The following is a 21,218-nucleotide window of genomic DNA, read 5'->3' as shown; positions in this document are numbered from 1 at the left end:
ATAATATTATTAGCAAAACCTACACACCAGTTGTGGAAAAGCATTAGATGGAACACTGTTTTCTAGATATTACAAAAATATCAAAATCCTGCCATTACAAATCTATTTACTTTACTTAGGAGGGCTTTTTTTGTGTGTAGATTAAATTCAGTTATTAATTCTCGATGTTTTCATGGAATATGTGTGTAAAGGCCACAATAGTCATCCAACTGTCATTACCCTCAAAAGGTGCTTACAGACCTGACACGTCTTTGTTTTATAGTTTAGCAGGCTGTTCAATTATAATACAGAGACAAGTTACTTAGTCTAAGCCTGGAGTCATTTGTAGATCAGACAAGGCAAGGTTTAGGGTAAGGATAGAAGTGGCATTGAAGTTCATGAATGAATCAGTTGGGCATTGATAACGGTTCAGCACTTTCATAGCCACTTTTTCCTGATTCCATTCCACAAAATTATTGAACTCAGTTTGACAAATATGTGTGATTAAATTTGAACTCATATCCCCGGAACAGCATAATGCTGTAGTTTAAACACCCCACTACTCAAACACCTCTCTGATGAAGGGTCTAGGCCCGAAACGTCAGCTTTTGTGCTCCTGAGATGCTGCTTGGCCTGCTATGTTCATCCAGCCTCACATTTTATTATCTTGGAATTCTCCAGCATCTGCAGTTCCCATTATCTCTCCACTACTCAAAGTGATATCGTTTTCTCTCCTGAAATATCTGTCTCCTTCTTGAATATGGCTCCCAAGTGTCAGTAGCTTTCTGTACTCAATCACACTGAATATTCTTTGTGAGCCTTGTTGAGAACACAGAGGCTACATGATTGTGAAATCACCACATATAAAGTTGAGATTGTCCTCATGTCATGTGTGCCCATTCACATCATGGGCAGTAATCATCGGTTACCAATCAGTTACCATCCTGTATTTAACTTCAAGTAATATCCTAGAATTTGCGCAAAATAAAACCTTTGAGCACAGTAAGGAAATCATGGGTAATTGTTCTGTCTTTTTTTTAGTTTAGAGCTTAAATCAACTCACACATGCATTTACCCTATGTTTTAAGGCCATACAGTTTTATGCTGCAGATAACTATGGTGATAATAAGATCCAAAGGTGAATTCCACATAGGCAATAGAGACATTAGTGTGGAAGTGTTACAACATTGGCACCCTTTTATGCCTGGATGAGGTATCTACTATTCAAGTTTGTTTCAGTATCATTCCAGCTCCCCCATTTATACAATTCCAAATTCACTCTAAAGCCGGCCACAATTATAGGAACAGTCTGTTTTTTCTGGGGCTGAGCCTGTAGACTCCAGTAGCATTTACTCCAGTCTGGATTTACTCTAGAGTTACAAAGCACCATTGTGAGCTCAGATGTTTGTAGAATGTTGATAAAATTAGAAGCACATGCATATTGAAACTCTAAAAAGTTTATTCCATGGATTGAATTAAAACTACAGTTCTTGGTTCCCACAAAGCAATATAATTGTGATTTTTAAATGTAGGCTTTCTGACAATGTGCAATGCTTGTGGTTGCAAACATATCTGTGGGATTTTTTTTATGTTCATTCTACCAAACTAAGTGTGGTTGCAATCAGGAAATCGGAATTAACATCCCTTACTATTTGAATAGGCACATTCTTCACTCCACTTTGCATGTGTAAAATACAATGAGAGTTCATTTAACTGTAGTCTTATGTCAGCTTCAGTGCACTTTTTGTATAATGAAGGAGAGCTTAATTGGCTGCATTTCAAACTTATGCACTTCAGTATTTATTGACTGGAATAATCCTCACTTGAATCCAAAGAATTGATTGCTCTTACAGAAATCATTATTGATCCATCACCAACCTCCTGTTGCTGTGTAACCATCAGGTAATAGTCTTTTGAATAAGTCTGTGTGTCTCAGGTAACAATCCTGCCTCAGGCTGTTGGCTTTCTTCTGGGCCCAAGTGTCCGCTTGGGTACTAATTGTAAATAGACAGTAGCATTAATTGATCTCCAGAAGACTCCAAATTGTTTTGGCTTTGAAATGAAAAGAAATGGCGTGACATTTTGCTTTTGGAATGATCGCAATATTTTGCAAGGTAAGCAAGTACTTGAACATTAAACCTGTTGTTAATCACTGTACTTTTATTGAGGTTCTAGCCGTACAAATAAACCAGCGACAGCAAGTTATCTTACGTTACTAAGTTTGCATTTTACTTTTGTCTATTGTTTATATTCATCCATATATTTTCACTAAGTTGGGGTATGCTATTGTTGAAGATTTTTTCAGTATAATCTACTGATTCTTGCTAGTGAGATTGGTCAAAGAAAATGTAAAATTGCAAAGTTTGCGACACCAATCAAAAAGGGTTATTTGTAAACTCTTGTATTTTGTATACGCCTATTGCGCTATCTCAAAATATTATAAAAACTAGTCATTCCACAATCTACACTTGAGTTGCTGCAAGGAACTGTAAATTAAACCTAGGGAAATAGTAAGTGATGTATGTTACCTGACTTATGGCATAGTCTTTTTTCAAATATAACGAGAGAGGTGGTAAAATAATCCACCGCATTTGTAAATTAATGCCTTTTACTTTCCAACAGTTTGTTAAGCATCTTGTATAGATGCATAAGTACAAACATAGTTGTATGAAGAGTTGATTGTTTGGAAAGAAACCAAGCATTGCAATTTGAGGAAGCTGAAAAAATGTTTTACAAAAGTAAAAAATCCCACTTATTCTTTGGCCGATAGGGTAGAAGAAGGGTGGTGCTGAATCACTGAATGGGAGGAAATCTGATCTGGTTTTGGCAGTACAAAAGGGGAAAGGGAACACATGAGAGCTATCAAAGTATATTAGATATGCACGTTAGCGTGTAAATATACAATATGTACCAAGATATGCTTTTTTGGCATTACTGGCTACATAAGGTTAACAACAAAGATATATGATGAAAAATTCCAGAATATTATGATATAAAACTTTGATACAACAATTTTTAAAATTAAGCATAAGGTATTTCCTTTTTCTTTATGATTCCAATCATGCAAATTCATGCTGGATTCAAGGAATGTGAAAAGATTTGAGTGAAATACAAGTGAACTAAAACTAGATTCATGTGAAAGTGAAGATTAGACATTAGTTAATTAACGTTACGATTTCCTTTTGAAATCTTCCACAGTTAACCAGTTTATTCGTAAAGGGAATTTGGGATTGCGCTCCAGCTGTTATTTCACACTAGAAATGAAATTTCTTTTGTATGTAAGAATATAACGTTTTATTTCAGGTTATAACAGCAAAGTTTTAATTACTTGTTTTGATTTATCTTCAAAATTCTAATCTAGAAAAATAATTATTTGAATAAATTCTAGGGTTAGCTAAATCCATAAACAACAGATTGAGTTGATTTGCTTACATCTAAAATAGGTCATTGGAGCAAGTAGCATTATTCAATCCAAATAAATTGGAATCATGGAGAGGGAAAGTTGAGATCAGCAGTAAAGTGATAAAAATGCAGAAGGATCTGATGCCAAGGCTCTGGGCAAAGGTCAGACTTATTTTCTGTTTGTCAGTTCTAAAATGGTTTTCTCTTTTTCCAACATTATTAACACTTACTCCTTCCCTGCAACAAGACAAAGCTTGCTAAATTGTCCTAGTTTCTGCTTCTGTGGCACAGTACTCATTCCAAGAAGCTGCTCTATTTGCCAGGTTGACTCACTCTCGTGTTCCCTCCCACTGCCTCTCCTCCATTACGTTGCGGAGGTCAAATACTCACTGCGCTATAGGTTCAAGAAATCCAGTGTTCTTCTGCACTACAAAATAGCACATTGGTAGATTAATCAATCATGCCACAGAACATTCTAAAGCAATCATTCAAAAGGAAACCCTAATTGTCAGTCAGTAAACTGTCTTCCCATTAACTATTCCTGATTGTTTCAAGAAAGAAAAGGATGGATGTCAGAAATAAAACATGTGTGTAAAAACTGGGATGAAGCTTTTTTTATATTTTTATGAGTGTAATTTTGATTTATTATTTCCAATGACAATATGAAGGAGTCATATTTTTAAAATCACCTCCGATTGTAAAACCAACCACAACTCTCATGCAATCAAGTGCTAAATTGCAAATTTATCTTTGATGCTCAAAAACATTCTATGACATGGAATGATCTATATTCATTTATTAAATGTGCATGATTCTTAGAAATTATAGAATGACCAAACAGGCTATACCAAAAGCCTAATATCTGGACATAATCAATTTTGGTTTGTACGTTGATACTTTCTGTTGTTCAAACAGGTTTACATATTTGGTAAAAATTACAAAGGTTTCATAAATAAATAAAATTAAAATGTGTCTTTGTTTTCCTTTCGTTTAATTGAAATGTTTACATTTTAACATTTTAAGTGCACGTTCGCTTTTCCTGCTTGTTCTCGAAGAGAATACAATTTTTTATTGTCATTTGCATAAGCACTTAGCAAGAATCTAAATAATGCCTTACCATGGATTTCTGTGGTTTTTTAAAATTACTGGGTAAATCACTCAGAACAAGAGAGCAAATAAAGAAATTCATTGTTTTTTTTTAGCAACTTGCAGTAGACTAAATTTACATTTGTTTTTGAATCAAATTTAAGAAAGTACACATAATCATAATCTAAGAATTTTTAAACAAAAGAAAAATGAGTAATTTTACTAAGAATGGATATCTTCCCTCTCAAATAATAGAATTAAAGTAACATAATATATCTTCAGGGAGGAGCATTCACCAATGTGCGGCAGTTATGTTAGTGTATTGAAATATGTTCTTGATCAAATATGATTAATCTCTCATATTAGAGCAGATAAATGTGAAACTTCTAACCAGAAATTACATGAATAATGGCCCTGATGTCAAATCAGAAAGTATGGGTAGAGTATTCCTAGCATCTGACAGAGGTAGGCTAGAGCAAATCATTTGAAAAAATATGGTGAAGTCAGAAAAATGAGATTATTGACATTAAGAAATAAAATGTGGTTTTGCCCTCGAGGTTGAACAATGAGACAGGAATCATGGCAGTGAGTGGTAAGAACCCATATTGCATGTATTGACATCTCATAATAACCTATTCTTGCCTCAGGTATGTGCAGTTTCCTATTCTCCAATGTTATGGGGAGAAACTGGAAGTTAATCATTGCAGATGTGAAAGTCAGAGCAGGTACCTGGTGGTCCTTCAGCTCGCTGCTTGATTCTTCAGGCCTTAGCTAGTAGCCCATAACATTTCAGAACATACTCCATAGCTAGCAACTGCTTGCATCCTCTGTCTACAGAGTCTGTCATCACACACTCACTATCTCCCTACATCAGCATAACACATTTCTGACTCACTTAGAATGTTCAACACTGCACCTTGGACTATAGCGACAACTTTTATTGTAATGCCTGTGGAAAAAAAATTACACACAGGAACAAGCACCAAACTCAAAAATCAGGGCAGCGTCCACCTCACAGCTCCTTGCTTGCTTTCTTAGCGGTCACTCACTGCATATCAACATGCATGTTCCAGTCATCTCTGATTTGCTTTACTTTGCATTTTGCATGTAGCCACCTCATTCAGAACTTAAAGTCTCACAGTACTTGGCAGTCAGTGCAGACAAAAGGCTAGGCAACTAATCATTGTTGTCAGCATTGAACAGTAAAGAGGCTGGCAAAGTTGCTGTCTGGCACCTTGCTACATCAATCTCACACCTACAGCATTGTGCTAGCAGTTGACACGGCAAACACACTGCACATTCTTCAACAACTGACAATGTCTCAAACACTAAAGAAAGTAATTTTCAGTTAAGTAAAGGGGTACTGCTGTCAGTCAGAGTGGTCCCACAACAGTTAGTCAAGAGCAGGGTCTGATCTCAGCCCAAGGGCTTGGACACAGGCAGTCAGGGTCAGGGATCTCATTTCAATACATTGCAGGGACTGGGCCACGGTCAGTCCACAGGTCTGGTGCAGCAAATCCCCAGAATTAGTGGTTAGTTATGTATAGAATTATATAGAATTATAGGGGTAAATCAAGGGAATAGCCACACTCAGTCAGGGCAGACCTTCCAAGTTGTTCAGGGGCCATTACTGTGGTGGGGAAATCAGTTGCAGGGATTAAAATCTGCATGCTGAGTTGCAGGGGGACAGTAATTGTGACAGAGGGCAACCCACACATGGAGACAATAATACAAAAGGAGGGTTGCTGTGGTGGGTGGCTCTCAGTGGGGCTGGAGTGGACATCGGTCACCACCATACACTTGTGGGCCTGAATATGCTACACACCCAGGGTCTAGGGATAATATTAGGTAACAAAGACTAAAATGAAAGATGTGTGTTGAAACATTTGGAAGCCCAGGCAGAGTGCGCTTACATAACCTTTACATGCTGTGTTATGCACAACTGGTGCTGGCAAAGGGCAGATATGATGGATGCTGAAGAACTGGCAGAGAGGCAGCAGTGTTCTGACAAGGAAAATCGGGACATTGAAAAGGAAGTACATCACCTCCATCATGATATAGTAGTAGAATACGAGGCTCAGCAAGGCAGTCAGGGCTTAATTGACATCCAACTGCAATAGATCTGAGATAATAGGAACTGCACATGCTGGAGAATCTGAGATAACACGGTGTAGAGCTGGATGAACACAGCAGGCCAAGCAGCATCAGAGGTGCAGGAAGGCTGATGTTTCGGGCCTAGACCCTTCTTCAGCTAAGCCTGAAACATCAGCTTTCCTGCTCCTCTGATGCTGCTTGGCCTGCTGTGTTCATCCAGCTCTACACCTTGTTATCTGCAATAGACCTGAAGTGGATAAAGTGATCACTCATTGACTGTAAATCTACGTTGCTCAAGAGCCAAGCAGACACTGTTTATTTCTGGAGCCAGATGTGGGTTTTATTTTTTTTTCCCCTTTGCTTTCCCTTCTGTTCATTAAAGTAATATTTTAAACTGTTTGAAAGCTTTCCAACATGTGATGCTCCTGCCTTGAGAAATGTCAATATGTTATGCTACACTGGGGTCTGAGGTTTTTTTTTGAATGAGTTATTGTCATGTGTACCAAAGTACAGTGAAAAATTTTGTTTACAAGCCGTGCACGTGAGATCATAGTAAGTAAGTACGTTCGATCAAAAATACTTAGACAGAGGTATAGAGGTTACATTGCACAGAGCATACGCTAAGTAAGATCAATACTCTAGTAAGTTCAGAAGTATTTGAGGTTAAAGAGTCCATTCATCAGTCTAATAATGGCCAGAAAGAAGTTATTCCTGAACCTGCTGGTGCATGTGCTCAGGCTTCTGTATCTTCTGTCTGACAGAAGAGGTTGTAGGAGGCCATTACCAGGTGTGACGGGTCTTTGATGATGTTGGCAGCCTTTCCGCAGCAGTGAGTCGTGTAAATGGACCCCATGGATGGAAGGCTGGCTTCTCTGATAGTCTGGGCTGTGCGCACCATCTTCTCTATTTTCTTGCAATGCTGGGTAGAGTAGTTGCCATACCAGGCTCTCATGCACCCAGACTGTATGCTGTCAATGATGCATCTATAGAAGTTGGTGAGGAACCTTTTGGACATGCCAAATTTCCTGAGCCATGTGGGGAAGAACAGGTGCTTTTGTGCCTTCTTGACTGTTGCATCTAGATGGGAAGTCCAGGACAGGTTGTCAGTTATCGTAACTCCAAGGAACTTGACCCTCTCCAGCCTCTCAACCTCAGTTCTATTTATGTAGTTCAGGGCATGTTCTCCTCCTTTCTTTCTGAAGTCAATGATCAGTTCTTTAGTTTTGCCGATGTTGAGCGAGAAGTTGTTTTCATAACATGATGTCATCAAGACCTCTATCACCCTTCCGTATTTTGACTCGTCATTGTTAGATACCCGTCCCACCCTGGTGATATTGTCAGCAAGCTTGTAGATGGCATTGGTTTGGAACTTGGCAACACAGCCGTAGGTGTACAGGAGTACAGAAGGGGGCTGAGGTTGTTATGAAGTATGCGACTAAAGATGAGTAGACTGTTCAAAAACAAAGTTGCTGGAAAAGCTCAGCAGGTCTGGCAGCATTTGTGAAGGAGATGAGTAGACTGTTATTTGATTCTTGTTGCAGTTCACTTGACAGTCAATCAGAGAGGTGATGATGTAAAATGCAATTTGTTACAAATATGAGCTTCTATTTCCAGCGAAGTGTCACCTGTACCATTCATAGATCCTTCGAGGCTTTTTAAAAATTTTCCTTCACCAGTACATGTACTGTAAAGGACTATTCCTGGCTGGCAGTGATTGAGCTGGTTAGAAATGGGTTTAAATATGACATCACAATGGAAATCTTCGAAGGTCACAGAATTGGTGAGTATTTTCGCAACTGGTGAGTTCAAGATAGTGCAGTGTTATAGAGATGTTGTACATGCATAATGAGTTGAGCATAGGACAATTGTGTGAAATAATTCATTTCAATTCACGGGGTGAAATTGAAACTTAGCCAATTTTTTTTGGTTAAGTGTGACCCACAACAATTTTGTTTAAGACGATTAAAGAACAATGTGACTTCAATCAAGATAAAGAAAACAAGTGTAAACTGATAATTCAGTCAATTTCTTTTGCAAACGGGTCATTATTTGCATGAGAATAACACCTAGCACAGGCTGTAAAGAAAATTGATAGATTTCAAAAATGGAATGGAGAAATTTCTGGTTATTTGAGAGTTTTATTGTTTTTATATTTTCTAAATAATATGTAACTACATGCCACTATTAAAAAGGTCTTTAATTGAATAGGCACACTAAGTCTGTTACTTATCTAGGTGGAATGTGTTATTGTGCTGCTATAATTCAGCAGTCATTTTTGCAAGTGTTTGACGTTAACAGGCCTAGTTTCACATATTTCATTCATTGACATTTTTACTTTTCATAGCACCCATTTTTAAAAAAACTTAGTTCTGTGATTTCACAGAACTTGTTTGTGTCTTCCTCCAGTACCTCAAAACTTTTGTTTTAATAATGAATAGGTGGAATTTTCCCAGTCCTTGAGTGAGGAATGGAGAGCGGCAAGAAATGTGGTGAAATATGGCAAGATTGAAAGAAAGTTAAATCTCAACATTGAGAAAAAAAGTTCCAATTTTCCTCTTAAGGTTTAAACAGCAAATTCTGAATGTCACTAATGTCATAATTGTAACTTGGTCAGCCAGCTGGCGCTAATAGAATATAAGTTCTCTGATTGGATGAGATTAACAGTCCCAATCAGGGATCCCTGGCTGACATCAAAAGTGATACTCGCACTCCGGTGCCTGATTTGTACGGGGCAGTAATATAGTCAAGGACTGTTCATGTGAAAATAAAGGATGATTTTGTGATGGGATACCTGCCTCTGTGGAGCTATTTCAACCATTAATTGCAATTTTGATGTCATTATTCACTAAGCTGGTCTTATTTCTATGCACCTTATAATTATCACCTCCTCTCCTGAGATACTAGATGGTGACAATTTCTGACTTGAAAGTCAGAGTGGTTACCTAATGGATGCCACTTGCTTCTACAGGTCTCTATTTTAATGTTTCGTCACCAACATGTCCTTGAATACTCCATGGATTACGGTCCTTTCTCATTCAGCCACTGAAGTTAGCATCAGCAAGCTATTAGTCTCACCACATTTTAATAGCTGATCTCAGACCAATTCCAAATACACCTCCACCCATCAGGATTTGATTTAGAGCTCAAAATACCCTTGACCTGCATGTTCCTAACAGGTCACTTTATGCACAGGGGCACTGCCATTTCATACATATATCCAGGGTGCAACACAAAGTTCTTAGCTTCATTTCTGAGCACTCACTTACTTTGCAATTGTTTGGAAGCCACCAGCCACTGCAGATGGCATAGCTTTTTAGAAACAGGGCAGGAACTTTTGGTAATTGTGGAGGATGAGATGGCTGAGAGCTGTTGAGTCGAGATGCCGTGTACTGGTAATCCAGAGGCATTGGAAATATTTCTGTGAATTGACAAGAGGTAGAGTGAGGTAGAAGAGAGAAGCTGGTGGCACTAACCCATGTGAAGATATGCATTCCATCTGACTCTGGAGACAGTACTGACCTGGGCCTGCCATGTGGAGGTTAGCCTTCTTCTTGGTCATCCCATCCAACGGGATTCACCCCACCGCACCCTCTCCCCCAAGCCCCCATCTATAAAATGGTGTTGCAGCTTTCCTTTCTGAAACAGTTTGGTTTCAACGTGGGACAATGTGAAAAGCAGTTTCTGGCTTGCAGCACCTGAAGTAAGTACCATGCCAATGGCTTGTATACCAGAAGATCCTGGCATCCCAAAACCAGCCCATTTTCTTCCCCTTCCCCCACTGCATCCCAAAACCAGCCCAGCCCGTCTCCACTTCCCTAACCTGTTCTTCCTCTCACCCATCCCTTCCTCCCACCTCAAGCCGCACCTCCACTTCCTACTAACTATCTCACCCCGCCTCCTTGACCTGTCCGTCTTCCCTGGACTGACCTATCCCCTCCCTACCTCCCCACCTATACTCTCCTCTCCACCTATCTTCTTTTCTCTCCATCTTCAGTCCGCCTCCCCCTCTCTCCCTATTTATTCCAGAACCCTCTCCCCATCCCCCACTCTGATGAAGGGTCTAGGCCCGAAACATCAGCTTTTGTGCTCCTGAAATGCTGCTTGGCCTGCTGTGTTCATCCAGCTTTACACTTTGTTATCTTGGATTCTCCAGCATCTGCAGTTCCCATCAGCACCGGAATTTCACCTCTTCTGCCGCACGATTGTAGAGAAGGATGCCAAGCAGGTCAATTGTACAGTTAATAAGGCCAGGATCAAATGAAAGTGTGAAAAAAGTCACTGTGATCCATGACAGAATACTGCCATGAAACTCCTTAAAAACAGCTCAGCACAAAAATGGAGAAAGGCAGCTCAATAATTATTCCACTGAATCTTTGGGAAATAAAAGTGTTAACAAAATAAATGTAAAACATGTCCCTTAAAGCCAAGATCTTGCTTTAATCAGATTGTATTGAAATAACAAAGCACCAGCATATATTTTGGTTGGTAACCCCATCAGACTTTTTTGCTCAAGATAAATCTACACGTCATTTGCAAAATATTGTTGAGAAGAACCTTTTAAGATTCTAGAAGTTTCTGCCACTCGCATGACCTCACAGACAATTTGAAAAGCAATCCCATAAATTTTTGTGCAAATTTGTTGAAGAAAACATCGGCAGGGAACAGTATGAGAAGAGCCTGGGACAATAGTCAAATAGCTAATATGTGTTGTATAAAGCTATTGGTACATGAATAGGTTAACTAACATCATCAAATAAGCTCCACCCATCAGAATCTAATGGACTGTTCCTGGAAGGAGTTTATGATTCCAGTTGTCCTAGTTTAATGATCCATGTACTTAACCATAAAGTGTATTTACTCTTAAGTCTAGCCCGACAGGTCACATATGGGTATCTTGTAACTCAAACGTGATGAAAGCAGCTACTATGTCCTATTTAAGAAATCTACTGTGTTTATCAAGATTGAGGCCCTCTTCTGATGCATCCAGTGTGGCATTCTTTCCCATTTGATATGAGTTACTTATAGTGCTAATAATAAGATGGATTCGTTACAGTGAATCTATTGAAGGCTTCTCAGATAGTTCCATTGAGCATGACCACAACATATACTATTCTGTCACCAGGGTGGATTATGTCATTTTACTAATGTAGACTAAAGGAATAAGAAAGAATGACCAAATATGGCTAAAGCAAAAGCAAAAGCAAAATTAATATCAAATTAAAGTACTGAACCATGGCTCATGTAGTATTGAACATATGAAACTAGCATTTTAATCCCAACAAGAAGTGCCAGGAACTTGACATTTCAGTACTTAATAGTGATGGTACTCTTGGCTCAAGCACTTCTAATAATTGCTGACATTGAAAGATGATCAGCGACCCAGAATTCTTCTCAGGCTTCTGCTGCTTAGAGTTTATGTTTGTCAAATCTCCAGTTTATTTTCTGAATATATGGCCAAAGAAGATTCTTCAAAACAGATTGGATGAGATTTGAACCATCTGATCTGCAGCCAAACTTGAGACAGCTCAGAAACAAATGTCAACAATCTACAGTAGAAAATCAGTTAAATAAATGGTATCCAATGTTAATTAAAAACTGTCACCACAATTTGGTGCTTTTGGATTTTTGTCAGTATTTTCTGCTCAAGTATGTGTTCCACATGTTGCTTTAAAAATAAACATATGGTGTTGTCTAATTCCAAATCTGTGAGTGTGGCCCTTGAGCAATTTGTTACGTAGAATGTGGCTATCAACCAAACATTAATGAATGTCCTTTGCTCTCAATGAATCAAATGAATCAAAACCCGCTTAGTATTCTACATAAAAATCTCTCATAGATTCTATTTCTCTTTTCAGATGCTCTGTTGATCACCATTTATTTTCATGAATATGTTTTACATTCAAATCTTTCTGTCGTGTTTGAGTTACATATTGTGGGTGATACCTACATATAAAATTGCTTCAACAACTTTGGCATGTTATAACACTGACATGTATTCATTCTTTCAAGTATTTTCAGTATGCTTCAGATCACCTGTTTTACTGGAGACTTAAACTTTCAAAACAGTAAACTCTTTATCTCAATAGCAATGAGCTGTTGAATGGTAAATGATCTGGCAAGATAGGTTTTTGAGGAAAGATATTAGGTGATAGTGTCACTAAAAAACATAGAATTTCACATAAAAAGGATAGAAGTTGAAAGTTGCATATCTTCTTAAATTATACTTGTAGCATATACTGTGTTATTTGTCTACCATGATTAGAAATGAGAACTAAATTTACAAGAAGTAAAAGATTAATTACCCAAAGGATTTTTTATGTTCACAGACCATGGCTCTTGATGTGAACTTTATTTGGCATTTAAACTCCAGGAGTAAAGTATTGCAAAAATACCCTGATCCCAAAATTAATCAAAGAATTTGGGAATTTTCATCCATCCATATCTCCACTATTCAATCCTGGCCTACTGCCATCCAAATCCACTGCACACATGCTCTGGCAATTCGAGTATACTTGATTGCGATGAAGTCCCTACTCAAGTATTACATATTCTTATAAGAAAACATATTATTGAGTGAAGATTATTGTGCTTAAACTGAGTTTAAATCAAATGTGGAATAGGTGGTGTTAATGTTAGCAGTGCCTGTGTTCTGTTTCAATGAATTTTACAGAGATATTGAGAAGTCTGTGTTTATTGAGCAAATATACTTTATGTCTGTGTCTTCAGTTGTAATTAATTAAGATCCATTTACACTTTGCAGCTGGAATGGAGAGTCAATTGAGTCTGAGTGCAGTTTGAACACTTGATTTATACTGCTTTTCAAAACCTGATCCATTGCTGAAATCAGTTAAATCCTTTTGAATTGTTAGTACCCTGCTTTTTGTAACTATCATTACAAATTTGGAAATAGCTGAATTATCCAAACTATGGGTTGGTTTAATAATTCAGTAGGAAAACTTCAATATCACATATTCGTTGAGATATGTAGGCTCCTTCCTCCCAGTCTGCATTTTCATCTAACCTGCAAAGGACTATAGGCAAGAATTTCCACTGGCTTATCCTGTTCTTCCACAAAACGTTCTACAGAAAATTGATGAGTAAAAAAAATAACCAATTGTTGAATCAATAGTTTGCCATGTTCCTCTGGAGGAAATGCCAGTCTCTTATCTAGGAACATCCAAGTTTTTGTGACTGTTGTAGTTTGGAGTTTCACTTCCCACTGCTTTTTATGTGATCACTTTTCTAAACCCTTGCTTACACGTAAATTTTAATATTGTAGGAGAAAGGAAATTCATTCAATAGCAAAGTTAATGTGTAATTAGGTGAGGATTTTTCTCCACTGACCCAACCAGTGCCATATTGCATAATGCCAGGCAAAGAGGCAAATTTAGGTACGGGAAGCTTACTGTTATTTCAACAAGCCATATTCTCAATTTCCATCCTTCACTCATTTCCCTTCCAATTGCACCTGATCCTACCACTTCACAGAACCATAAGGTGTACATTGGTTACGGCCTGATATATGGTGGGAATGGCCCCAGAGACAACAAATGATGATAGATGGTCTATTAGATAGCACCTCCATAGGTTTGTCCCTACTTATCTACTGAAGGACTCAGTTTTTGGTGAATGGCTTGTTTCATTTGTTTAGAATTTATGATTCTTTTAGTTGCCAACCCAGCCCAGCAGGGACCGTATCTCTGCAGCATCGCCTACAACAGCCATGGGACCAGTTCAGGCCTCCTTTTGACCGCCAGAAATCCTGTAGTTGGCGAGATGAGACAAATCCATGATAATCTAATTTCAGGACAGTTACTGAAAGTATGGAATTAGATGGCAATCATTTTCTTGGTTAGAGGTTTATCCACAGAATACCAGGTTACGCATCTTACCTACCAACAACACATTGTCCCAGTGGTGTCTCTTTATATTAGTATATATTATTACTTTGAATAAATCTAGTTGAAACCAAATAAACCCAAATTAAAAAGTGTCAGCCCTTTAAATGACTATTTGACAACATTCAACTCACAAATTAAACTTACAAGTTTTAAATCAAAACTTGGCTAGGGAAATAGTGGTGAGAATGTCTTTTTACAAATGTTCTATGTACTTAATTAGTCAATGCCTTCATTCATCTATTTTAACACTACAACCAACATACCCATAACAGCTTATTCTGTCTGAGATGTAATTTATTGGATGCTTTTCCACAAGCAAGCCTAAAACTTTGCCGATAAGCGTATCAGCAATACTGTTAACTCACAAATTTCAACAATGTTGCAACCCATCTACACTTCTGCAAGTCAATGATAGGTTAAATTTTTAGAATATGTGTCTGCCAGAGAATGTAGTATGATGGATTATTACTCTTGCAGAAGATAAATTGGAGTGATTTTACTTATATCGTTAAAAGGTGATCTGGAGTTTTGAGCACTGGTGCATGTGTTCCATGTGGGTTATAACAAAAAATAACTACTATTGTGTTTGCATTAAACCATCTTCCACATTGATTAGAAGAAGGAGTGTAAAGTAAGTACTGAAAATAGGCATTAAGCACATCAACAGTTAGAGATATGTTGGTATTTTGAGTGTAGACTGTCGGCTCTGCTCTCTATTTTCTATAGTACAATAACCAGATATTAGACTTCATCTGTAGAACTGGTATTTAAGCCCTGACTCTGTCCACTAGTATACCAGGAGAGACTGGACATGGAATTAGCCAGTTTCTGATGTACATCACAGTTGCTGAATCAGATTGTTGACAGGCTTCAGCTATCCCTCATTAGCCAGCAGCTGACTTTTATCACAAACCATGATACGATTCAAATAGAAAGATAGTCCTGGTAACTGATAATTTGTAGTAAAATGGAAATATTAATTTCTTCATGGCCTTAAAATAAGTCCTTTGGTATAATCAGAGCAGGTTCTACTATTCCAGTTCAACTTTGTGACCTATTTTTCTTCATTTTTTCGTTCCAGTGTGCAGTAGAGGACCTAGATGCAGTGGAAATAACAAGTGTTTGAGATGTGTAGCAATGCCAGAATGTGAGGCACTGCAGATTACACTCATAATGTTATTGAGCTTTTTTATTGCTTTATTTATATCCAGTCAGTATTTGGTTGCTGTATTTGCCTCCTCAAGCGTTCACCTTGACAATCGCAAGCAAGAATTGATGCAATGTTGATTATTCGCAGGTATGAATCACTGAACAAATATTTTAATGCCTGCATGGAGCTTCTCTAAACTTTAAGAAAGGATGCCAAACAATGTACTTTACTGAAGCAGAAATAAAGCATGCTTTAAGTGACTTGAAACTAGAAGTTGGAAGTTAATATGCAGATACAACAGGCACAGTTTGGCAAGGCACTCAGGGACAGGATTTGACAGTGTATGGGAAACCCAGAAATATATTAAGTGCGTCTGTCAGTGGTTTTTAACTCAGCCAACTTATTATCATTTAGCTTCTGAGTTTTGCTTAAAATCAATTGGAACAGACAAGATGTGAATTCACTTGATGCAAACCCTATCCCTAGTATTTAAACAGACAACATTAACATGCAAATTAAAACAGCTGGGTTTGACTATCAAAGAACCAGAAGTGTTTCCATATAGTAAAGATGAGCAACGGCTGGACTCTACTTCACAAATGCCTCCCTGGATATGTTGCTGAGGTTTGTGAAGAGGCAGAGGAATGTACTTTTTCCTAGCAACAGGGAGACAAATCCTGCTGCTGAGACCAAAACGGCTGGTTGAAGGTTGCAGACGAGGTTCATAGCAGAAGTATGGGCCCACATTCCTGAATTCAACGGAGAAGGCCTTCATTTTAATTACCCAAACCGGCAAATAATGTAAATACAGTAACACATTTACCTACATCCTTCTGTACACATCATTCATCCTCTCACCATATCTTCTAAGGACTACACCAGTCTATTGCTTCCCTCATTCACTTACATACTGATCTCCCAGTTTCCCACATCCCCATCCTACCAGCTCCATGCCTACTTACTGTCATCCATTTGTAATGCCATTCTTCATCATAATCATCCTCAATAAAGACACTTAATCTGATAGGTGAGCAAATGCCATCACACTTTCTCATGTCTTTTTATTCTCTCCTTACAAGTAGAAAATGCACTGAATATCAGAGAGGGGGAAAGAACTTGAAGAAGTCTCCCATAGATCACAGTATGACAAATATAGAGGAGGAGCCACTGAAGATCAGATGCCTTGGCTGTGGAAGCTGGAGATACTAACCACAAAATTTAATAAAAGCCACATTATCAAGGAAAATACATTCATCTTTATCATAACTTGCAGCATTCTCACTATGCCATGATGAATCATGTTTTCTATCCCCAAATGGCTTTCAGGCATACTGTAGAGTAATAGATTGCGGTAAGTGACAAGTCCTCAAAGGAGCACAGTCATTTTGAAGCAGAAATGTCTCAATGTCCCAGAAATACTGAAACAAACTGTGCAGTAACTCAGATATTCACACTGAGATAAGGCCAATCTGATGGATATTTGGGTTTCTGCATGGTGACTCATACTTGTACAATTTAACACTGATTCATGTGTGGTGAATTGAGTTCCCTCCTTTCAACTTTTCTAATTATCTGGAAGAAGATTTATGTTGTTTTTAGCGTAAGATTAAGCCTCCTGCTAATTAAAATGTAGTTAGCTAGTGCCATTTGTATCAGTAAGGAGTCATTACAGTGAAAGGAAGAGCAATTCTATTATCTATATACTCCAAGAAAAACAATAAAAATTGCAACATCAAGCCTACGTGCACACAGGTACAAAGGGATGATGTCTGGTATGAAAGGAAATGGAAAGGAATGTACAGTTTACCATCTTGGTAGTGTTATCAAGGTGTAGAATTTTATTGTGAGACCATATTTGTTTTATTGATGACTTGTATCCACATCAGTAGAAAATACTTGGTTGTCTTTTGAGTTCTTGTGGTATTGATGTTTCTTTTTTAATCAGAAACAAAATCAGAAATTGCTGGGAAAGCTCAGCAGGTCTGGCAGCAACTGTGACGAGAAATCAGAGTTAAAGCTCAGGATCCGGTGACCCTTCCTCAGCTGTTCTTTGAGAAGATGTGTTGGATAGATTGTTGGTGCTTAAAGTTGATAAGACACTGGGATCAGGTGCATTCAAAAATTTTGAAGGACGTGAGAATGGAGATTCCAGAGGCACTAGCCATGACCTTTCAGACTTTCCCAGACTTGGGGAAAGCACCAGAAGACTGGAGAATTGCAAACACTATGGTCTTGTTCAAGAAATATTCTATGGATAAGCCCAACAATTACTGACCAATCAGTTAACTTATTTAGTTGAAATGCTTCCAGACAATTGCTGAGCATAGAATCAGTTACCACATGGAAAAATGTGGCTTGATTAGGAAGAGTAAGCATGGATTTCAAAAAGGGAAAATATATTCAACTAACTTGCTAAGTGCTTTTTAAATAGGTAATGGAAAGGCTTCATGAGGAGACTCCTATGATGTGGTGTTCATGGACTTCTGGAAGACGTTTAAGACAATGTCATTCAACAGACTTGTAACAAAAGTTATGCATTCCGAAATAAAAGGGAGAGACACAACATAGGTGTAAAATTGTTCAACGTTAGGAAACAGACAGCCATGTTCAATGGATTTTTCTTTGGATTGGAGGCAAGTCTATCATGGAAATTCCCAGAAGTCAGCAGTGGGACCCTTGCTTCTCCTGACATATTAATTACCTGGAACTTAGAGTGAAGGGGACGGTTTCAAACTTTGAAAATGACACTAAACTTGGGAGAATTGCAAACTGTGACAACAAACTGTAGAACTTCAAAAGGACATGGACAAGTTGGTGGAGTGGGCAGATAGTTGACAGACAGAGTCTAATGCTTAGAAGTGTAAGGTGTGAAATTTTGGTAGAGAGACCATTGAAAGGTAATCTGAAATACCAGGTACAATTCTAAAAGAAGTGTAGAAGCAAATGCATTTGTGTGTATTTGTGCACATATCACTTAAGGCAGCAGAGTAGGTGGAAAGAGCAATTAATAAAGCAGATTGTGTCTTTGCCTTTATTGTCGGGGCATTGTTTTACAAGTGCAATGATTTGATGTTGAACTTTGTATAAGGCACTTGTTAAACCTGTGCTGGAGTATTGTGCATAATTAAGGGTGCTAAATTATAGGAAGAATGTGAATGCATTTGCGGAAGCAATTTACAAGAATGATTCCAGGGATAATAAATTCATTTATGAGATTGAAGAAATTGGGACTGTTCTTCTTGGAGACAAGAATGCTAAGAAGAGATCTGACAGAGGTATTCAAGAAAATGAGTGGGCTGGATTGAGTAGATAGTGAGAAATTGTTTCCACTTATAAAAGGATCAAGAACCAGAGGGCATAGATTTAAATAATTGCACAAGAGGCAAGTGCGTTGTTAGATTATGTAAAGAATTGCAGTGGAGTAAGGCTCAGTTGAAGCATTAAGAGCATATTGGGTGAAAATAAAAGTAATGTACCTGTATAAGACATGGGAAGAAAGAATGAGACTGGTAAACGGTGATGGTGTACATATGGTGGAGTGAATGGCACTGTAACATTTTTGTGATTCTGCACAAGTCCAATCTTCACTATTACAATGACAAACTGGCCATCACATTATCTGAGTTATTGCTTCCAAGCTTAATATTGCAGGTGATGGCTTTCATCTCCAATATGTGAAACTGATCATGCAAATGTAAATCAAAATGGGAGATGAGGGCTTCATCATGGGGGTCTTGTCTAGTTTTATGTATTTTAGTAAAAACATTAATTTCACTTCAGATGATTTCATTTATTCCATTTTAGTTTCACAAAATAGAGCCAATTTAGCTAACACTGTTTGCTGTGGTCATCTTATGTTGGTGTGTTTTCCTTTTCAAAATCATTTTGGCCCACGAACATCCCAGGTATCAAAATGACAGCAGAGATAATGGGAACTGCAGATGCTGGAGAATCCGAGATAACAATGTGTGGAGCTTTTTCTGATGAAGGGGCTAGGCCCAAAACGTCAGCTTTTGTGCTCCTAAGATGCTTCTTAGCCTGCTGTGTTCATCCAGCTCCATACTTTGTTATCAAAATGATATGACCAGATTTACAAGACAACTATCCACATTATGATGAAGTGAACAAGCGTAGATGTTGAAATTTGTACTACCTGCATCACTCTCCAATCTCTGGTCAGCTAGACATAAATGCTGTACTTGAGGAGTTGCAATGATAATCAAGGTCATTGAGCAGCAGCAGGCGAAGTACAATGCACTCACAGGCTTTTGATGTGGAGAGATTGGAAGAGATAACACCAAGCATGAAAAGGTTATTGTAGGCCATTGGGATGGTGTCTTCCCTCGTTGACAGAATGGGCAGCATTGTAGGCACTCAAATGTTCCAATTAAAACATTACATGAGCATCTTCAACACTACAATGCTACAAGGAGATAAATTGTAAAATCACGTGAGAAACTTTCTTTTTTACACAGTGGGTAGTTTGCATGTGGAATGAACTTCCTGAGGAAGTAGTTGATGTGGGGAATTACAGTGTTTAAAAGACATTTGGATAAGTGCATGAATAGGAAAGGTTTTGAGGGATATGGGCCAGGATCAGGCAGGTGAGGCTAGTTTAGCTTGGGGTTATATTCGGCATGTTGGACCAAACAGTCTGTTCCTGCGCTGTATGCTTCTATGGTTTTGTCTGCCACCTGAAATAGATTGGCAAATACTTTAGCTTTTATATTACAGTATCACACAGATCCACATCAAAATAGTTTTCAGCACAATCGTAGCACTGAAGTGTGCAGTTGGGCCATATCAAAACTAATTCATCTTCTCACACACAGCCTGCCTGTCTGTTAGTTACCTTTGTGTTGCTTTGTCTAAATCTACCCATGCCAGAATGCGGGTAGCATATCATTGGCAAGATTCCCATGGATTCTAAACCTAAAGAATAATCTCAGCTATGATCTGAAATCTCTGCTAAAATCATGGGTGGTTTTATGTGCCGCTGTCATGTATGTTTTCGGTGGGAAGGCAGTCATAAAGTAGGACAGCTGGCCTGCCCACTGTATTCCCACTCACTGCTGAGCCCACTCCCATTACACAGTAATACAGTGGGTGGATAGACACTGCAATTGTCAGCCATCCACCATTTGTAAATAACTAGTTAAAGGTCAACTGAGATTGTTAAAACATCCACAAGTGATCTCTTGGTGTTGCTGGAACTGTAGGATCTGCCAGGTAATCTGGTTAGTTGGCAATTTCTGAGAGAAAATCCCCAGTCTGTCTTTATTAATGCTATCCAGCCAACTGTTTTTGCTGCAAGGGCAGATTTCCCAAGCAGCTCCATAGAGGACGTATCGCCTCAGAGCAACAGAAATGGACGATCAGGTTTTGTAGCTACATAGAAGCATTCACACGGGTGACTGTATATCACAAACCTGATATTCTTTTTCACCACCTTTCCATTTTTAGTTGCTGAGTGCTGAGTAATTGTTTGCTGATGAATGTGAAAACATGAATTGATAGACATCAATTGGGGATCATTGCTGGAATGGTTGGATAGTTGTAGGATTATTTTATAATTATGGTGTTGGTACAGGGGTAGGGAGCTAGGA

At 38.3% G+C, this 21,218-nt stretch overlaps 1 long non-coding RNA gene across 3 annotated transcripts in view; it reads right to left on the bottom strand.

Annotated features, from left to right (window-relative positions):
• Positions 1-21,218, bottom strand: part of LOC125466334 (uncharacterized) — an 86,528-nt gene that overhangs the window by 20,078 nt on the left and 45,232 nt on the right. The window contains exon 7 of one of the 3 annotated variants that reach the window (XR_009442843.1): positions 9,959-9,979. The exons of the other annotated variants lie outside the window; for them this stretch is intronic. This is a non-coding gene — a long non-coding RNA (uncharacterized LOC125466334). Of the gene's footprint in view, positions 1-9,958; positions 9,980-21,218 lie in introns of those variants that run through there. 3 annotated transcript variants of the gene reach the window in all.

Source organism: Stegostoma tigrinum, chromosome 31 (assembly GCF_030684315.1).
Source record: "Stegostoma tigrinum isolate sSteTig4 chromosome 31, sSteTig4.hap1, whole genome shotgun sequence".
Taxonomy (NCBI): domain Eukaryota; kingdom Metazoa; phylum Chordata; class Chondrichthyes; order Orectolobiformes; family Stegostomatidae; genus Stegostoma; species Stegostoma tigrinum.
The sequence above is the reverse complement of the archived record's forward strand: the minus strand, read 5'-3'. Positions and strand labels throughout refer to the sequence as shown.